Here is a 19,246-nt window from a genome sequence, read left to right on the forward strand (position 1 = left end):
TAAAGACTACGTGGAACACTCTTCTTATTGGTATATGAAGAGAGCTTTAAAAATTAATTACATTTTGTATGTTGATAGAATAGAGAATGGAAACGGAGGATGTGTCAAAGAGACAACAATCCGACCAAAGTGCAGAAAACAGCCCAATGTCACCAAATGGCTCTTCAACGCAGCGAGAAAAATCCCGCACCCGGAGGCGAGATTCAGCTGGCCCCTAAGCAATAATGTACACTAGTTCAGCGAAATAGACTCCACACTAAACTCCGCAACATACAAATGAACCGAAATTTAATAACAAAATACAAAAGACTTAACAATTTAAAGGCTAGAGGTTCCTGACTTTGGACAAGCGCAAAACATGCGGTGGGGTTAAACGTGTTTTGTGATATCTCAACCCTCTACCTCTAGCCAATGTGGAATAAACAAACACACAGCAAAACGCACAGTAAAACTCAGTCAGTTAAAAGAAGTCTGAGTCCGATGTTAGAAAAGGTGACAGAAGAAACTATGCATAATGACAATGATCAGCACAAATTAACAAAGGACTACAAGCAGTTACTAGCTTCAAACCTCAATTAAACTGTTCGAAAAATTATGTCTTCATCGAATAAAAATCAATCACAATCCCTCCCGGTTAGGAGTTTAGTATCATGCCATCATAAATCATACGAGAAGAACACAACCCGTATATCATGCCAACAACTGGTTTTAAAATAAATGTGTTCATATCAGATGCAAAGACACAATTAATTTAAAAAAAAACCATCTTTAATGACATGACAACAGCACCGTAACTTTATCTCTTGTAAATAAGTCTGTTTAAAGGTTTAGTTAGCTTTTGAGGTGAATGACGAGATTTGAATGCTTTGATTTAACCCCTTTTTTCATCAATATGAAACAAATATAAAATGTTCTATATATATTAGTGTAACAAGCTTTTTATGCCGACATAACCCGAATAATTCATTCGTTATATTCCGCTGATCGATCTATACGATTACTTCAGTAGGGGCACGGTAGTATTTCCTGGCCCATTATAAGGGATAATGATAGCCTTTTTAGAATTTTCACCACTTTCTAACACTCCCAAAAATTCTACATAAACAGTTAACTGAAGTACTTTCCTTATACTATTCAGAAATGAATTTGAATATGTATCATGACCGTTTACTTTTTTTGATATCTTTAAAAACCTAAGGCCACTAGTGCTTTTAGGTCTTTTATCATGCAGTGAATACAAAATTAAAAAAAAATCTCAAAAATTCATTTTCACCTGTATGTAAAATTATTTCATATTTTTCTACACCTGATTCATCCCTCAGTTTGGGAAAGTATGTTCAGTTGATACTGTATTGTTTGTCCAATCGCACTGATCAGATACATTGACTTAAGTAGGGTACACAAAAGAGCAACCTAAGTTCTCGGGAATGCAAATACTACCGTGCTACCATTACAAGTAAGTAGGAGAGATCGATTACGGGGAGGGACTGAACTATTCGGGTTAATGCCGGCAATTGACACTAGTAATAAGAACTGTGCAATATGCTTTTGCGTGTATATTTCAAACACCATATTTTAACAGATAATCTTTCAAAAATATATGATCATTGTGGTTTCGAAATAATTTTTAATCAGTATACAAACTACAAATTTTGATTTAGATAATATGTCCAATCTACATCTCGGCCTCTACAAGATTCAAGATTTTTTTCTACGAAAAGGTATTAGTCGCAGATATCTTAATCAGGTCAAGCTTTTTGACTTTCTTTGATTTCTTATATAAGAATATTTAATTGAATACCAAAATAAGGTGTTATATGTGAACCTATGCATTTGCCTTTGACGAAAAAACATTCATATTTTATCCGATTTATACAGTATTATGTAAATTGTTTTTTATAGTAGGTAATGTTGAAACAAATCCTGTATAATAACCATACAATGATTTCAATGACTTCGTATAACAGGATTCATTTCTGAATACTTTTAATTGTACACTTTTATTAACCCATGTGAGATGAATATATATTATGATATATTTCATACAAATGTATTTACTATTCACTAAGTTTTCAACTATAAAATTTTGACCAATCTGCTAATTTGTGCTGTAAACCAGACACCTTGCATTTTGATATCTATAGTTATGTATATTAATCCGACAGCAATTAGGGGATACAACCAATTAAATACGAAGAAAATACCCTAGACCTACCAATTATTCAAACTTCAGCCTAAATTAATTTGACCTTTAGTATCAGAAAAAAAACTATTTGACCTTGAAATTTTATTATTCGATTGTATTTATCCATTGTGGTTGTGTAATGACACCATTGAGAATGAAAATCCTCTCTCTCCTTCCATAATCCCTATCACCAATTAGACATATACTCTGAATGAAAAGCACCATGTGTAGATAAGTGATGTATACATTATTGAAATGACCCTAATACTTACTAAATTTTCAAACAAACATAATCGCTAACCTTCACTCATGTATTAGAATTTAAGAATTGAATGCTTCTTTTTGTAAATCTATTTGTGGGTGTGAAAGTGTGACCGAAGGCACATTTAGTGTGAAGAGGGTGAATATTTTTTGGTTGTCAAGGTCAAGGCTACTAATAAAATACAAGTCATTTTACATTCCAAATTACATATATATACTTTTACATGTAAACAACAGATGATGGAATATACGAGTATCGACATCGGAAAAGAAATCCCGATTTTAGACTCGCATTATGTTGTGAATCTTTGGCTTGGAAGTGTTTTCAGGAACTCTGTGTCAAGATCTAATACAATCCCTTTTTACAGTATAGTCATATAGTTAGTTGTTAAAGAAACATTTGCATGCCAAATTTCACCACTTTATGATTCATCGCTATATATCAGAACACAACCGCTCCTTACGTACTTTGTTTTTTCTTGTGGCCAATACCAATTTAACAAATTGTTTTCCTTTCTTCATCGAAATTGCACATGAACCTACTTAAAAAGAAAATAAAAAAATGCTTGATCCTGCAGAATTGTCATCCTGTTCATTCAAGCAACATTTGAAACAAAAACATGTCGTGTAATATCGTTTATGTTGGCGTTCCACCCAACTTAAAAGTGATAAAAAGTCAAAGCTATAAAACAAAGCTGTGATATTAAAGATCTTTCAAATATGGCCCTAGTGTGAAACTTTTTGTGAAATAACGTCCGTCCGTCCGTCGTCAACATGTCGGACAATAACTCAAAAACGCTTTAACCAATTTGCATGAAACTTTGTTGAATTGTTTATATCTATTGACGTGAGCTCCCTTCGATTTTTATAAATTTTGGATTTTACGTTTCCCGAGTTATGGGATTTTATTCATTAAAAAAGGGGCTTTTCCCAGATTTCGGACAATTACTCAAAAATGCTTTGAACAGTTTTCATGAAACTTTGGTGACTGATTTAAATCTATTGAGAAAAGCGACGGGCGTATCATGCGCTCATGGCGCAGCTGTTTATTTTTCTCGTTTTGATTCTGTTTGTATTTATTAGTGACTGTCATATTTTTTAGACACCGACCATTACCATATCTTTTTTGTAGGTCAGGGTTTTTTTTTATAAATAAATTATTTCAAAAGGGAAGTGGAAGAAAACAGTTCGTTTCTGTTGAAAATTAGTAAAATAAAAACAGTGTTGCTTCAGGAATAAATTCCTTACGTATTGCACCAACCACAATCAAGACGATCTATTGTTATAATTGTTTTTAAAAAAATAAGTCAAATACTCTAACGGGTAAACCTTTTTGTTAAAATACTACTTGACTGAACAGACATAACTATGACATAAAGACAGTATTTCCATATTGAAAGTTTCGTGTGACAATGAACAGACTGGCGTACTCGAAAACATAGTTGTGGAAAATAGATAAATTTCAAGAATTAATAGCACACTAAAGACTACGTGGAACACTCTTCTTATTGGTATATGAAGAGAGCTTTAAAAATTAATTACATTTTGTATGTTGATAGAATAGAGAATGGAAACGGAGGATGTGTCAAAGAGACAACAATCCGACCAAAGTGCAGAAAACAGCCCAATGTCACCAAATGGCTCTTCAACGCAGCGAGAAAAATCCCGCACCCGGAGGCGAGATTCAGCTGGCCCCTAAGCAATAATGTACACTAGTTCAGCGAAAAAGACTCCACACTAAACTCCGCAACATACAAATGAACCGAAATTTAATAACAAAATACAAAAGACTAACAATTTAAAGGCTAGAGGTTCCTGACTTTGGACAAGCGCAAAACATGCGGTGGGGTTAAACGTGTTTTGTGATATCTCAACCCTCTACCTCTAGCCAATGTGGAATAAACAAACACACAGCAAAACGCACAGTAAAACTCAGTCAGTTAAAAGAAGTCCGAGTCCGATGTTAGAAAAGGTGACAGAAGAAACTATGCATAATGACAATTAATGATCAGCACAAATTAACAAAGGACTACAAGCAGTTACTGACATGAAAGCTTCAAACCTCAATTAAACTGTTCGAAAAATTATGTCTTCATCGAATAAAAATCAATCACAATCCCTCCCGGTTAGGAGTTTAGTATCATGCCATCATAAATCGTACGAGAAGAACACAACCCGTATCATGCCATCATAAATCATACGAGAAGAACACAACCCGTATCATGCCATCATAAATCATACGAGAAGAACACAACCCGTATCATGCCAACAACTGGTTTTAAAATAAATGTGTGTTTATATCAGATGCAAAGACACAGTTAATCTTTAAAAAAATCCATCTTTAATGACATGACAAGAGCACCGTAACTTTATCTCTTGTACATAAGTCTGTTTAAAGGTTAAGTTAGCTTTTGAGGTGAATGACGACATTTGATTTAACACCTTTTTTACGAATATGAAACAAATATAAAATGTTCTATATATATTAGTGTAACAAGCTTCTTATGTCGGCATAACCCGAATAATTCAGTCGTTATATTCCGCTGATCTACGATTACTTCATTAACAAGTAAGTAGGAGAGATCGATTACGGGGAGGGACTGAATTATTCGGGTTAATGCCGGCAATTAATACTAGTAATAAGAACTGTGCAATATGCTTTTGCGTGTATATTTCAAACACCATATTTTAACAGATAATCTTTCAAAAATATATGATCATTGTGGTTTCGAAATAATTTTTAATCAGTATACAAACTACAAATTTTGATTTAGATAATATGTCCAATCTACATCTCGGCCTCTACAAGATTCAAGATTTTTTTCTACGAAAAGGTATTAGTCGCAGATATCTTAATCAGGTCAAGCTTTTTGACTTTCTTTGATTTCTTATATAAGAATATTTAATTGAATAACAAAATAAGGTGTTATATGTGAACCTATGCATTTGCCTTTGACGAAAAAACAATCATATTGTATCCGATTTATACAGTATTATGTAAATTGTTTTTTATAGTAGGTAATGTTGAAACAAATCCTGTATAATAACCATACAATGATTTCAATGACTTCGTATAACAGGATTCATTTCTGAATACTTTTAATTGTACACTTTTATTAACCCATGTGAGATGAATATATATTATGATATATTTCATACAAATGTATTTACTATTCACTAAGTTTTCAACTATAAAATTTTGACCAATCTGCTAATTTGTGCTGTAAACCTGACACCTTGCATTTTGATATCTATAGTTATGTATATTAATCCGACAGTAATTAGGGGATACAACCAATTAAATACGAAGAAAATACCCTCGACCTACCAATTATTTAAACTTCAGCCTAAATTAATTTGACCTTTAGTATCAGAAAAAAAACTATTTGACCTTGAAATTTTATTATTCGATTGTATTTATCCATTGTGGTTGTGTAATGACACCATTGAGAATGAAAATCCTCTCTCTCCTTCCATAATCCCTATCACCAATTAGACATATACTCTGAATGAAAAGCACCATGTGTAGATAAGTGATGTATACATTATTGAAATGACCCTAATACTTACTAAATTTTCAAACAAACATAATCGCTAACCTTCACTCATGTATTAGAATTTAAGAATTGAATGCTTCTTTTTGTAAATCTATTTGTGGGTGTGAAAGTGTGACCGAAGGCACATTTAGTGTGAAGAGGGTGAATATTTTTTGGTTGTCAAGGTCAAGGTTACTAATAAAATACAAGTCATTTTACATTCCAAATTACATATATATACTTTTACATGTAAACAACAGATGATGGAATATACGAGTATCGACATCGGAAAAGAAATCCCGATTTTAGACTCGCATTATATTGTGAATCTTTGGCTTGGAAGTGTTTTCAGGAACTCTGTGTCAAGATCTAATACAATCCCTTTTTACAGTATAGTCATATAGTTAGTTGTTAAAGAAACATTTGCATGCCAAATTTCACCACTTTATGATTCATCGCTATATATCAGAACACAACCGCTCCTTACGTACTTTGTTTTTTCTTGTGGCCAATACCAATTTAACAAATTGTTTTCCTTTCTTCATCGAAATTGCACATGAACCTACTTAAAAAGAAAATAAAAAAATGCTTGATCCTGCAGAATTGTCATCCTGTTCATTCAAGCAACATTTGAAACAAAAACATGTCGTGTAATATCGTTTATGTTGGCGTTCCACCCAACTTAAAAGTGATAAAAAGTCAAAGCTATAAAACGAAGCTGTGATATTAAAGATCTTTCAAATATGGCCCTAGTGTGAAACTTATTGTGAAATTGGCACTACATTTTAATCTAGAATGTAATGGTATCAAGTAAATACAGTTATTAAAATATTACAGAGAACGGAGAAAGTCAAATGGAGATGGAATTAAAAAGGGACTGTCTGGTATCTATATCGGAAAAAGGGATGTCCTTTAATTATTGTTAATAAGAAAATATTACTTATATGAACTATGATCCTTATAAAAGGTGTGACCACTTTTGTAGACACAGGGAGACGTTTCCATGTTATATATTTTTTTTAATAATTTCTTCACGATTCCATCACCTCGTAGTTTATTTTTGTATTGTGTGACGAGAATTTATATGAAATTTTTTACATTCTTTACCTGAAATTCTTATCACATGCTTTGGCTTAGCATGCTTAGTGAACTCTTCAAATCCAAGCATTTTGGTATGTGTCAACAGACGTTGTTCTACGCGCTGTATTTCCCATACATGTTAACTAATTGGTTGTTGTTTAATAAAATGGAAAAAAAATATATAATAGTGTTTCAGTTTTCATGACAAAAATCACGACACATACATGAAAAAAACAAAAAGCAAAGGAACAGCGCTTTCATTGCTGTCCTTCATCTCATAATCACAGCAAGGTATTCAACATGGGGCAAAAACTCTCATCTTATTGCATGTAAGTTCTAGACGAGTGAGCGGAAGTCTTTGCTTGATGTCAATCACGCTATATAGCTGTGCATTGAAAATCACAGCTATAAGGTAATATCAACGAATAAAAGGTCATATCTGGCAAAGAAATCTAGCATTGGTACTGTCATTAATTACCCGACAATCTCACTGTTAGATGCAAAAACAATACAGGCATATCGAGAACAACGGGCACATCAAGATATGTTTCCGATAACTTTGCAGGAAATTTTGTGAGAGTAGGGCACATAAATCGGACGGACTGCATATCAATTCCTAGAAACTAACTGGTCGAAAGCTAGAAAACGAAGTAGCAACTTCAAGAAATTTATCAAAAGAACAAAAATACATAAACTTACAGTTCAACAATTGGAAACATTTTATGGCTTTTACAGAAAACGAGAGACTAACATATTAGATAAGAAAGGATGCATATGTTTCATGCGTATTCGAGACGAGAGCAATTTGGCAGTATATCGGTTACTTGTAGTAGGATTCAAAGAATAAGGGAGGAAAAGGAAAGAAGACAGATCGTTTTCAAACTTTGCAAACGAGGGCAGTTGGATATGGATAGAACGGTCATAAATAAGTATAACAAAAATACCGAACTCCAAGGCCTAGTAAATTCAAAACGGGGAAGTCCATAAAATCTGACAAAATCAAACCCTATTAATGAACGGAACAAGTGAAAAGTAACTGCCATATTCTGATAAATGCGTACTAGTAAATTATCGGTAAACCAAATAATTTAACGTAAAAAACAATATCAGTAATCAGTGCAGCTGATGTCTAAAATGAATAAAAGGATGCTTCAAAGAAAGAGCACTTGTACACACAACATAACCAAAACGATCTATTGAGGTCAAATAACGCCATACAGATAAACAGATTTCTTTCCCATATGACAAGCTTTAAATTACCCCCTGAAAAAAATGTCAATTTTCAGTAACTAGATAACCTGCTTTTAACATTGTAGTCCTCAACTGGCTATAAAAAAACAAGAATTTCGTGCAAATTACTAACACATTAGTATAAGAAACTCGTGTGTCTAATTAACAATGAGTACATGCAAATGCCATTAATATCACATGTCAATTTTGGGGGGAAATGAAAAAGAAGATTTTTGTAGTTGAGGTGGCATAGTTCAAGGTTGTTTTCATTATTCTACTTTCGTCTTAATTCGCCACAGCGTTTTATATTTTCAAAGCGTCTGGTCATCGGAGTGTGTAGTCAAGATTAGTTATACATTTAATTGTAACTATAATTATGTTATTTTATCCTGTTTGCATCTAATCAAGGATTTATATAGAAAGATTAACCTCGAGATTCCAATCCTCCTTACTTTACAAATCCTTGATCTAAAGTATATATTATCTAGTTACTTTATTTATTTTAGACAGAAAATGTACTCTTTTTACTTTGAATACCATTGAAGATGAATTCCATTTTGTATTGCAATGTGAATGTTATAGAGATTTAAGGAGGCAGTTTATTAAACCTTATTATTATAGGCGTTCGTTCAAATTAGTTACTTCTCAGCACTGAAAATGTGAGATTTGCGTAATTCGTGTACTTTCTTATTTTAGGACTGAACTATTAGTGGACAATAATTGATGTTTATTTGCTTCTCTGGCGTATTATGGCATTTTATGTTAGAAATATGTATTTGTATTAATTCTTGTACTAATAAGCATAATGTGCTTAAAGTAATATAAAGATTTCAAAAATATTTATTAAGAACAGCGACTTCATATTCATTTTCTGGCAATGTTATCTTGAAAAAAGAGGTGTTTTTAAAAATAATTGTGAAGTATAGTACGTTACTGTACAATCAAATTTATCGAACATTTTGTTGTTTTCTAATAAAACAGAACTCAAATCCAATGAAAACAGAAATTAAACAAACAACAGCTGTATATTCATATATCAAAAATAGAAGTATACCATTAATAGTTAAGCTGTGCGATGTTTGGACGTATAGATATCGGAAAGTTAAACGATACATAAGGGACAAAACGAAAATAACTGAACATTTCATCCAAAAGTGGATACCACATAGGATATAGTATTTCACCAGTAGCGTGAAAAAATAATTTCTCTCAAAATTCACTAAAATTCACAAATTAGCTTAACATTTTTTGTGTCTCCTGACATATTTTGCCATCCAGTTCAGTGAATTTTTAGTCTCAGACATGTCCCCAGCCAGTCCTAAAAGAGACCGTCAAACGTCAAGCAATATCGATCTACAATAGGCAGTGTTGCAATAAAGCAAGTTTTTCTCCGATGTTAAAGATTTTTCGTGGTTTCTTTTTTTTTCCGTTAAGTGCACCAGTAATTACTATTTGTTAGAAATGCAGTTAATTTCAATTGCAATGAAAATCTTACCTTGTATATAATTATTGACAACCGTTTTTCATAAAATTGTAACGAAAATTTTATGTTCACATTAATACATGACCAGGACAGTATAAATCCAGACTATGTCAAACTGTTCATTACGTTAAAAATACCAACCAATCAGTGGGGGTTAAACAAAATTTAAAGACTTTTTCGGTCAGTTATTTTGTTATTCAAGACATTTAAATTCCTTTAAATCCTTTGACTGTTATTCGTCGTATACTTTTCCATGCGTATTTAATTAAACGACGTATTAAAACATAGACCGTGTGTCTTTATTTTGCTTGAATTTTAAAAAGAAAAAAGAATTTGAACTCGCGGACATTTTCGACATGCCAAGTGGTAGGGCTAGTGGATTGATTTTGCATGATTGATTGATTGATTGATTGTTTGTTTGTATGCTTGTTTGAATAATAATAACTTAGCCATTCTTCCAAAACTATTTGTTATCTATTTTTCAAATATATTGCGTTTGAATTTGTCAGTGCATCGTTTGGCTGGCTGTAATGTAATATTGTACTAATATGTATTTATTGTATATATATATTTTTTTGTATATTTTGACTCCTCAAAATTCAAGAGTCTATCCTAAATTAAGGTAAATTGTTTGGCTTTCCAAATACCGTTTCGATTCCTTACATCACTGAAGAGACATTAATTGTCGAAATCCGGACATGGTGTACAAAAACCTTTGCACCTTTTGTTTGCGATATATCATCTTTTCCGCAAGTTTATTGTTTTCTGTTTAGTGTTAAATTTATAATTAAGATCCATTTATTACATCGGTGATCCGTTTACTTGGCAATCGCCAGTGGCAGTCAGCAGGGTTTAAGAACATTTGTTGTTCGACCTGTTAGTCAAATGCGTTTTGTTAAAATATACTTTTTCACTTTTTTGGTCTTTTGGAAAATGTTGTTTGTGCTGTATTTAGACCCCTCTAACAAGAAATTTGTTTTGCATGCACACGTATAAAAATTGCGGTTTTTATCCAACGCAATCATAGGTTTGAACGTCTTTGTTAAAATATACTTTTTCACTTTTTTGGTCTTTTGGAAAATGTTGTTTGTGCTGTATTTAGACCCCTCTAACAAGAAATTTGTTTTGCATGCACACGTATAAAAATTGCGGTTTTTATCCAACGCAATCATAGGTTTGAACGTCGTTTTCAATTTAGACTTGTTTATATATATTGTATATATACAGGTTGCACTATAATAAACCATTCATTCATTCCTGTTTGATTAGTTAGTTGGTTGGTTGACTTATTGATTGATTGATTGATTGATGTTTGTTTAAAGCATCCAGTGTCGGACCATCAATGAATTGAGTACAAAAATCATGTAAAATATGTCGATTATTCCTTGGTATAGATATATACATGGCGTTAAACTATGTTAAATTGTTAATTACTATTTGCATAAATGCATAGAACTAGAAAAAAAAGATATTCTGAGTTTTGAAAAAACATATTTTTTAATGAGAAACATTTTACAAATAATGCATGGCACAGAAGGCCATATAGCAGTTAAGGGATCGGGTGGTCATCTCCAAAAAAGTGTATTTATCAGTTCAATAAATAATCATATGAACTATTCAACAACTGATGTTCAATACATAAATAAGAGCATAACAAGTACAAAATATAATTATGTTGTCAACCTCAACTGTTTTCCAGTCATTTTTGTCATTGAATGCCATAGAAGGTACCTAGATTTGTATCCTACTAAACTCCAACAGATTTTTTTTCAACATTGTATAAACTTTTCAGTGACTGAACACATATCTTAAATATGCACCTCCTATCTTGAACTGATTTGAATTATTTGTCTCATGTGTGGGACCTTCTTCTTAGTTATTAAATACTACAGAGGTTACTTAGTTTGCGTCACATGTAACTCCAAAGGTTTCCATTCAGCAATGTTCAAACTGTGATTGCACACCCACTGAAGATGTGCACTATCCATTCAGTACAGATTCGAAATATTTTTGTTAGGTTTCTAATGTGTGGAACTCTGAATCATATTTGTCATTGAGTGCTATAGAGAGTTGGTGGTTTGTTTCAATTTCTACAACGATATGCCAGAGCTTTCGTATCTATCATGATTTCCTTCATAGCGGTTGCTGCTTACAAAATGCTATTAAACCAAGGACTCCAAATGGTTAAGTTGAAGTCATCCTTTAAGAAATTTTACGGACTCGATCTTTGATTTGGTTGACCGTAACGACCACGGATATGTTCGAATATGTGTTGCCACCACTACTGTCTTCTTTTTCACCGTTCTGACATTACCGAATAGGACTCACCACCAAATATTTACTTGCGATAGATGGCTACCGATATGCTCCAATTGTCGTTACCACAAACCCATCCTCTTTTCCTCGAATGTGACATAACCGAATTAGGTTTGTCACCGAATTTTACTTACATGAGCAACACGACGGATGCCACATGTAGAATCTCTTTACACTTCCAGATCACCTGAGAGCAGCCCCGCTTTTTGGTGGAATTCGTGTTGTTAAGTGTTTGGTTTTCTGTGTTGTGTTTTGTGGACTATGGGTTTTTTTCTTTTTGTTGTTTTTCGTTTTTTGCCATGCAAATTTGTCTTCGACTTGAGTTTGAATGTCATTTTGTAACTTCTGCCTCTCTTCAGATATCTAAGTAGAATATGATATCATGAATTGATTACTTGTGTCAAAAAATGTTCGTCGGCTCTCATATTAAATATCTTTTGACTGCCATTTAAAAATTAATTATGTACACCACACAAAATTGTTTTTGAAAAGTCAGTTTTTTTGAAAGGTTAGCCATGTGTGGAACTTAGTCATTTCATTTCTGTCACTAAATTCTATAGGATGCTATGGAAAGCCGTTCTCGTCAAAACTATGTTTAAACCATTTTTTCGAAAAAAATACACACTGAGAATTAAAAAAATCACACTGAGATTTTAAAACCTAAAATAACACACTGAGAAATCGAAATTACACACTGAGATTTTAAAAAGACACACTGAGATGAAATAAATTGAAAAACACACACTGAGAATTGTTAATTACACAATGAGATTTCAAAAATACACACTGAGATTTTAAAAATACACACTGAGATTAATATGCAAATTACTATTGAATATTCATGAGATGAATAATTTAACAGATTAATATCTTGGATCATCTTGGTCTCCCGAACTCTTGTCATTATAATGAAATGCGGTTCCTACAACCAACATTCGTAATAAATTTCAAGACTTAACAACTTTTCATACTTTTCAACTGTTACCCTGATTTCGCAAGGTAATCTTTTATATTTTTGTTACGTATATATGCTATAATAGGCACTTGGGAAAAAAATTTCTCCCACGGTGTAATTTTAAATTCTCATTGTGTAATTTCAAATTCTCAGTGTGTGTTTTTCAGTTTATTTCATCTAAGTGTGTCTTTTTGAAATCTCATTGTGTAATTTTCAATTCTCAGTGTGTAGTTTTCAATTCTCAGTGTGTAATTTTCAATTCTCAGTGTGTGTTTTTCATTTTTTGTAATCTTAGTGCGTTTTTATGAAGTCTCAGTGTGAAATTTTTAATTCTCAGTGTGTTTTTTTTATAATTCTCAGTGTGTAAATTTTTCAAAAATGGTTTAAACATAGTTTTGACGAGAACGGCTTGCCATAGGATGCACATATAATATGTCATGTGTAACTCCAATGATTTTATCTTCGACATAACTCAAACTTTGCACAGTAAGGGGACGACCATTTGATATTCTGGGGGGGGGGGAGGATTTTGAAAATAAATAACTCAGCCTTGATAATAACAAAAATGAATGGTTTGTTCTGTGGTAGATTGAAAATAAATAACCTGACCTACAATGTATTGAAAATGAATAACTCGGCAGGTCTTTTAAGCCATTTTATAAATGCATGTTTTAAAGTATGAGATGACACCAGATTCTACCAAAATTCGTCTTTATTCATTTTTTTTTTCGGGAAAAACTTCCCAAATCTTTTATTGATATATATACTACACCATATGTAAATATTAATGTTTATGAAATGTCTGAAAATGGGTTTTATTTCACTTGAGGTATATTGTCTCATCAACATTTACCTCACTTTAATACGTTTTCACATTTTAACCTATATTGTTTTTGTACGTATGCAACAAATGCAGTTTTGAATTCAGAAGATTCACTGTCAGAGGATGTTGATTAATATGAATTCAATGGTACATAATGTATTTCATCTAATCGAATATATTACAATCAGTCGGGTCTAGGACCAATCCAGTATATCTTATTATAATCCTTTGTAATAAATTCCATTTTCTATTTACATGTATCTAGAGTTTACTTATCTAGAATTGTTTTACTCAATGTATGATAATATTGTTTTGTTATGGAATACTTTTTTCAGCATTTATTTTTGTACTTTTAAAGAAATTCATACGTGCTTGTAATTTAAATAGTGTGTGTAAAAACTGTGTATTCTTAGAAAAGAATCATAGAGCTGAGTCTGTGTTCCTTATTATACAAAAGGTGTTTCGGTTAAGGTCGTATGGACCTAGGCCTCTCCTCATCATGTATCCCTGGTCATATGTTTTCTTTTTTGTAATATTAAGAATTGTTCGAATTTGATTTTTACGTATGGGGATACGACACCTGTTTATACATTCTTTCTTTCTTTCTTCCACAAAAATAAAAAACCCATCCAAAACAAATCCTCCTGCCCCCTGAACATTATTCAAACTTTGCATTTGGAGCTAAATTAAAATATGTTGTTTTTTTCTTTAGAATCTTGGTCGTTGGTCAGTTACATTTTGAAGTAAAAATTCATTTTGATTTACTTGTCTTCCAAATGAAGGCAAAGTTATATATAGATCTAAGTATTGCAGAGAATTTTTCAATCTTTATAGCAGGCTGTTCTTGAAAATATTACAGCGCGACGCAGATCAAGGCACTGTATTGGGCATGTTTTCCTCACTTTAAATGTTACAAATATCAAATAACAATTCAGCTTGGCTTACTCCTGTAGTACAATGAGGTGTAGACCTGTACATTTTCAAATAAGTTTGTATTTCAGTACTCAAGTTCTTTTTCTCAGCATTCGCAATACGCATGCGCTTCAACAATGAACGGTTCTGACGTTCTATTTCCCCGTTGGCAGCTGGCCATAAGGGTGTTATTCTCCTGTGCATGATACCATTTTGGTCCAATAAGTGTTTAAATGTGTCACTGATGAACTGTCATTGTCAGTTGCGATCGTAATAGGCAAACCATGTACTTTTTTGTAAACATTTTGTCCAGAGCATCCACTACTCGGTCTGCACTTGTACTTTTACTCATAATTGTCACTTCCAACCATCTTGAATAGTAATCGAGAACGGTAAATATATATTCTCCAGACGGTAACGGTCCTAGAAAATCTGTTGATATCTGTTCCCACGGTTTAGACGGAAGAGAAGTTCGAATCATCGGTACTGGTTTCTCTGGGTTTTCAACAAGCTGGCGCCCATAACAAAACTTACAATATTCTTCAATAAGCTTGTCCATGATTGGCCACCAACCTTTTGATCTTAGTCTTTGTTTCATCAAAACAATTCCTGGATGTCCCTCGTGTCCTAGCTTCAGAATTTTATTCCTCAATTCAGTCGGTATAACAAGTCTTGTTCCACGAAGAACACTATGACCTATAGCACTAAGTTCCTGTTTCACTGTCAAATATTGTTTGTTTAGCAATTCATGCCACCTTCCATTTAACAAACAATAGTAATGTTTTCTAATTCTTTGTCATTAAGCGACAATGTATCCACATCTTCAATCTTTACAGCGTTTGGCGTACATTCATTTGCAACAAAAAGTAAATACTCCTCGGTTTGATTTATTTCTCCTTCATTTGATCCATTTTTCGGTACCACTAACAACCGTGATAAAGAATCTGCAATATTCTGTGATCCTGGAATATATTTTACAATATATTTGAAAGGTTGCATTCTAAACACCCACCTTTAAACTCGAGCACACGGTTTAGACTTAGGAGAGAATGTGAATTCCAACGGACGATGATCAGTTAGCAACTCGAAATCATGCCCGAGTAAATACATATGGAACCTTTCACAGGCCCATACCAATCCTAACGCCTCCTTTTCGGTTTGTGAATACTTCCTTTCTGTGGTTGTGAGACTTCGGCTTGCATAGCATATAACTTTGTATTCATCATTTTGTTTCTGTACTAGAACGATATCTAAGCCTACAGGGCTGGCATATGCAATAACTTGAGTTTTTGCATTCAAGTTGAAATAGCTTAAATTAGACGCATCCACTAGACTCTTCATTAACTTTTTAAACGAATCTTCTTGTTCTGGTCCCCAGTGAAATTTTGTGTCTTTGTGAAGTAAGCGGTGTAGTGGTTCTGCTACAGTTGCTACATTTGGTATGAAACGACCAACGAAATTAACAAACTAAGAAAACTCCTTATCTCAGAAACTGATTCTGGTCTTCTAGCATTTACTATTGCTTCAACTTTAGACTGAGAATTTCCATGTTCTTATAACATATGACCCATAAATTCAATGTTTGTCATATTGAATTTGCACATGTCAATATTAAGTGTCAGTCCTTTTCTTCTAGTCGTTGAAGAACATCATTGCTTCTCTCATTATGCTCATTAGAAGTAAAGCCATAAACAACAACATCATCAAAAATGTTTCGTATCCTTCAAGTCCTTGAAATACTTGACTCATCACTTTGTTATACATCCCCGGGGTGCAGTTTATTCCAAACATAAGTCTTTTATATCGGTATATTCCTTTATGTGTCATGAAGGCAGTTATCTTTCTTGAATCTATTGTCAGTCCAATTTGATGGTACGCAAATTTAATATCTAACTTTGTGAAGACTTTACTTTGATTCAAATCTTGAATTACCTCATCCACAGTTGTTATCGGGTACCTTTCTCGCATGACTGCTTGATTTGCGCGCCACATGTCAACGTATATTCGCATATCGCCATTCTTCTTTGGTACAACCACAATTGGCGATGTCCACTGACTTGGTCCATTTACTTCCTCTATAATGTCCTAATCCAAAAGATCATTCAGTTTTTTTTTCTAACTTTCCTCGTAAATGATACGGTATACGGCGTAATGGCTGAATAACAGGTTGAATGCTTTCTTCTACAGGGATTTTCAATTGAAAGTCTCCTAATTTTCCCACACCTGTAAATACCTTTGGAAATTTACTGACATAGGTAGTTTTCACTACACTATCAGTCACTGTGCTAACATTTGTCTCAATTTTCAACACACCAAGTTCTATTGACGTCTTGTGTCCAAAGTGTCGTATCTTTAATGTTTACAGTTGCACCTGAATCAATCACTACTGGAACATCTATACCTCCAACATTAACTGTAAATTTGCTGACCTTTCCTTGATTCCCATGTATGGTAAATGTATAATCTTCGTTTTCGAATTCTGGTTCATTTCATGCATCATCTGCAGACTCAACATGTCGCACATTTGTTTTTCTTGAATAATGAGTCTTTGAAGATTTTGTCTTGCAACATTTTTCAAAATGTCCTTCGTGTTTGCATTTTCTGCATTTCTTTTCTTTATCTTGGCATTTAGGATCTGGTTTATAATGTCCAGAAAATCCACATGCATAGCATGATATTGATTCCAGAGGTTTAAACTCTGTGTCATTTTGTTAATGTTTCTTACTTGTAACTTTGTTGACGGATTCTATGGGTTGCTCTATTGGAGTTGCCTGTTTCTCTGCAGCTTCCATTCACTCTGCAGTTTCACGCAATTGCTGTAAGATAACATTGTGTCTTTCTAATAATTTTCTTTTCAACCTCTTTGAACTACATTTGTCTATTACTTGGTCGCAAATACTCTCGTCTACATTAGCAAAATTGCAGTAAACTGCTTTCTGTCGTAACCTAGTTATAAATTGTTCAATCTTTTCTTGGGGTTTTTGTTCCATTGCCCGAAATTGGTTCCTTTGTAAAGTGATTGTTCAAAATTTCTACAGTTACATCGTACACCGTTTCCTCTTCACCTGGTTCTCGTTCTACCAGTGTATAATACACATCTTGTACTTCCATTCCAGCACTGTGCAACAATAATGATTTCTTCAGTTGTGCCTCGACAACTCCTTTACCTGTTGCGTACAAATTAAAAAAATGTAGCCAGCGTGTCCATATTTGTCCCAACGAATTAATGTCATTTCCAACGTCAAAAAATGTCAGGCAATATTGGACGTGCTTCTGCCATCTCTTGTTATCCTCGTCGCCAAATTGTAGTGTATTGATTGTTGATGGTCATGTAAATTTAGAGATAACTGTATTGTTTTTGAAGCTTTGCGGACGTCCATCGGTAGTTTTACTGTCGCAAATTTAGTTTACCTGGCGACGCGTATCTCTATTCTAATGCAAAATAAACAAATCATTCAATTTTAGTCATTATTTTAGTGTAAATTTTTATTAAACGAAAATCCCGCGAAATAATGTTATCTTCTTTGGCGCCTAAACTAGGTGACGTCATAAGTATGCTTCCGGCATCAAACGTAAACACCGGGCGTTTTCTGGATTCTTGTCCGCTTCAAAATGTAATAAAATTTGATAAAAAGAAGATTTCTAAGTGCAAAATGTGAGTTTTTTTGCTTATTATTGGAGAAATTACATGTCAATACATTTCGGAATTTAAAATGTCGGCTTCCTTAGTTACAGACAGGGAGATGGCGAATTTTACGCTTATTGTCATCCAATCAGAACCATTGATACAAAATAATTGGACGATATTCGGAATCCTCTAGTTTTATCCATGTTAGTGCCAATAAAAATTTTGCCCGCTAACCTTCACTTTTCTTTTGATAATTAGGTCTTTCCACTTTTCTGTGGAAAGACCTATTGTATTTGTTCTGATTATTATTTTTTTCTTCCACCAAATTTTGTTATCGCGTAAAATTTAGGTTTCGCAATATGTCGCTAAGATATTTCTTATATAGTATCATACAGTTTATGCGCTTTTTTTTATTTTCACCCATTCTTAGCCGAACAATTTTCTTTGTAAGAGTTATTTCCCTATTCACTGTTTATCAAGTGTGTGCATCTCCTTTGTAACAAAAAAAGATATCGACAAAATTCTTTTTCTAAATTGTTCGTTACATCGTCAGAAATTTTTGGCTAATTTAAATCGAAGCGATTTGATGACATTTTAAAGGAGTTATCTACCTTTACCAAATAAATTTGTCGGTATGTTTTTTTAACTCATAAACCGTTAACCGTATAACCCTGGAATCTTTTTATTTGAGGTCCCTAGGTCCTAACTTAGAAAATGAGGTCAAGGTCAAGTTCTCAATTTTGATTTTTCCTTGTTTTTGCATTTTCTCAAACACTTTTAAAGATATATATGAAACAGCAAGTGCAAAATGTTTGCTTTATTGTAATGAAGATATGT

General features: G+C 33.1%; 1 protein-coding gene across 1 annotated transcript in view; it reads right to left on the reverse strand.

Moving 5' to 3' along the window:
- Window positions 1-19,246, reverse strand: part of LOC127707717 (RNA polymerase I-specific transcription initiation factor RRN3-like) — a 214,645-nt gene that overhangs the window by 126,679 nt on the left and 68,720 nt on the right. The gene's annotated exons all lie outside the window — the stretch shown is intronic.

This window comes from Mytilus californianus, unplaced genomic scaffold, assembly GCF_021869535.1.
Source record: "Mytilus californianus isolate M0D057914Y unplaced genomic scaffold, xbMytCali1.0.p SCAF_7, whole genome shotgun sequence".
Lineage (NCBI taxonomy): Eukaryota > Metazoa > Mollusca > Bivalvia > Mytilida > Mytilidae > Mytilus > Mytilus californianus.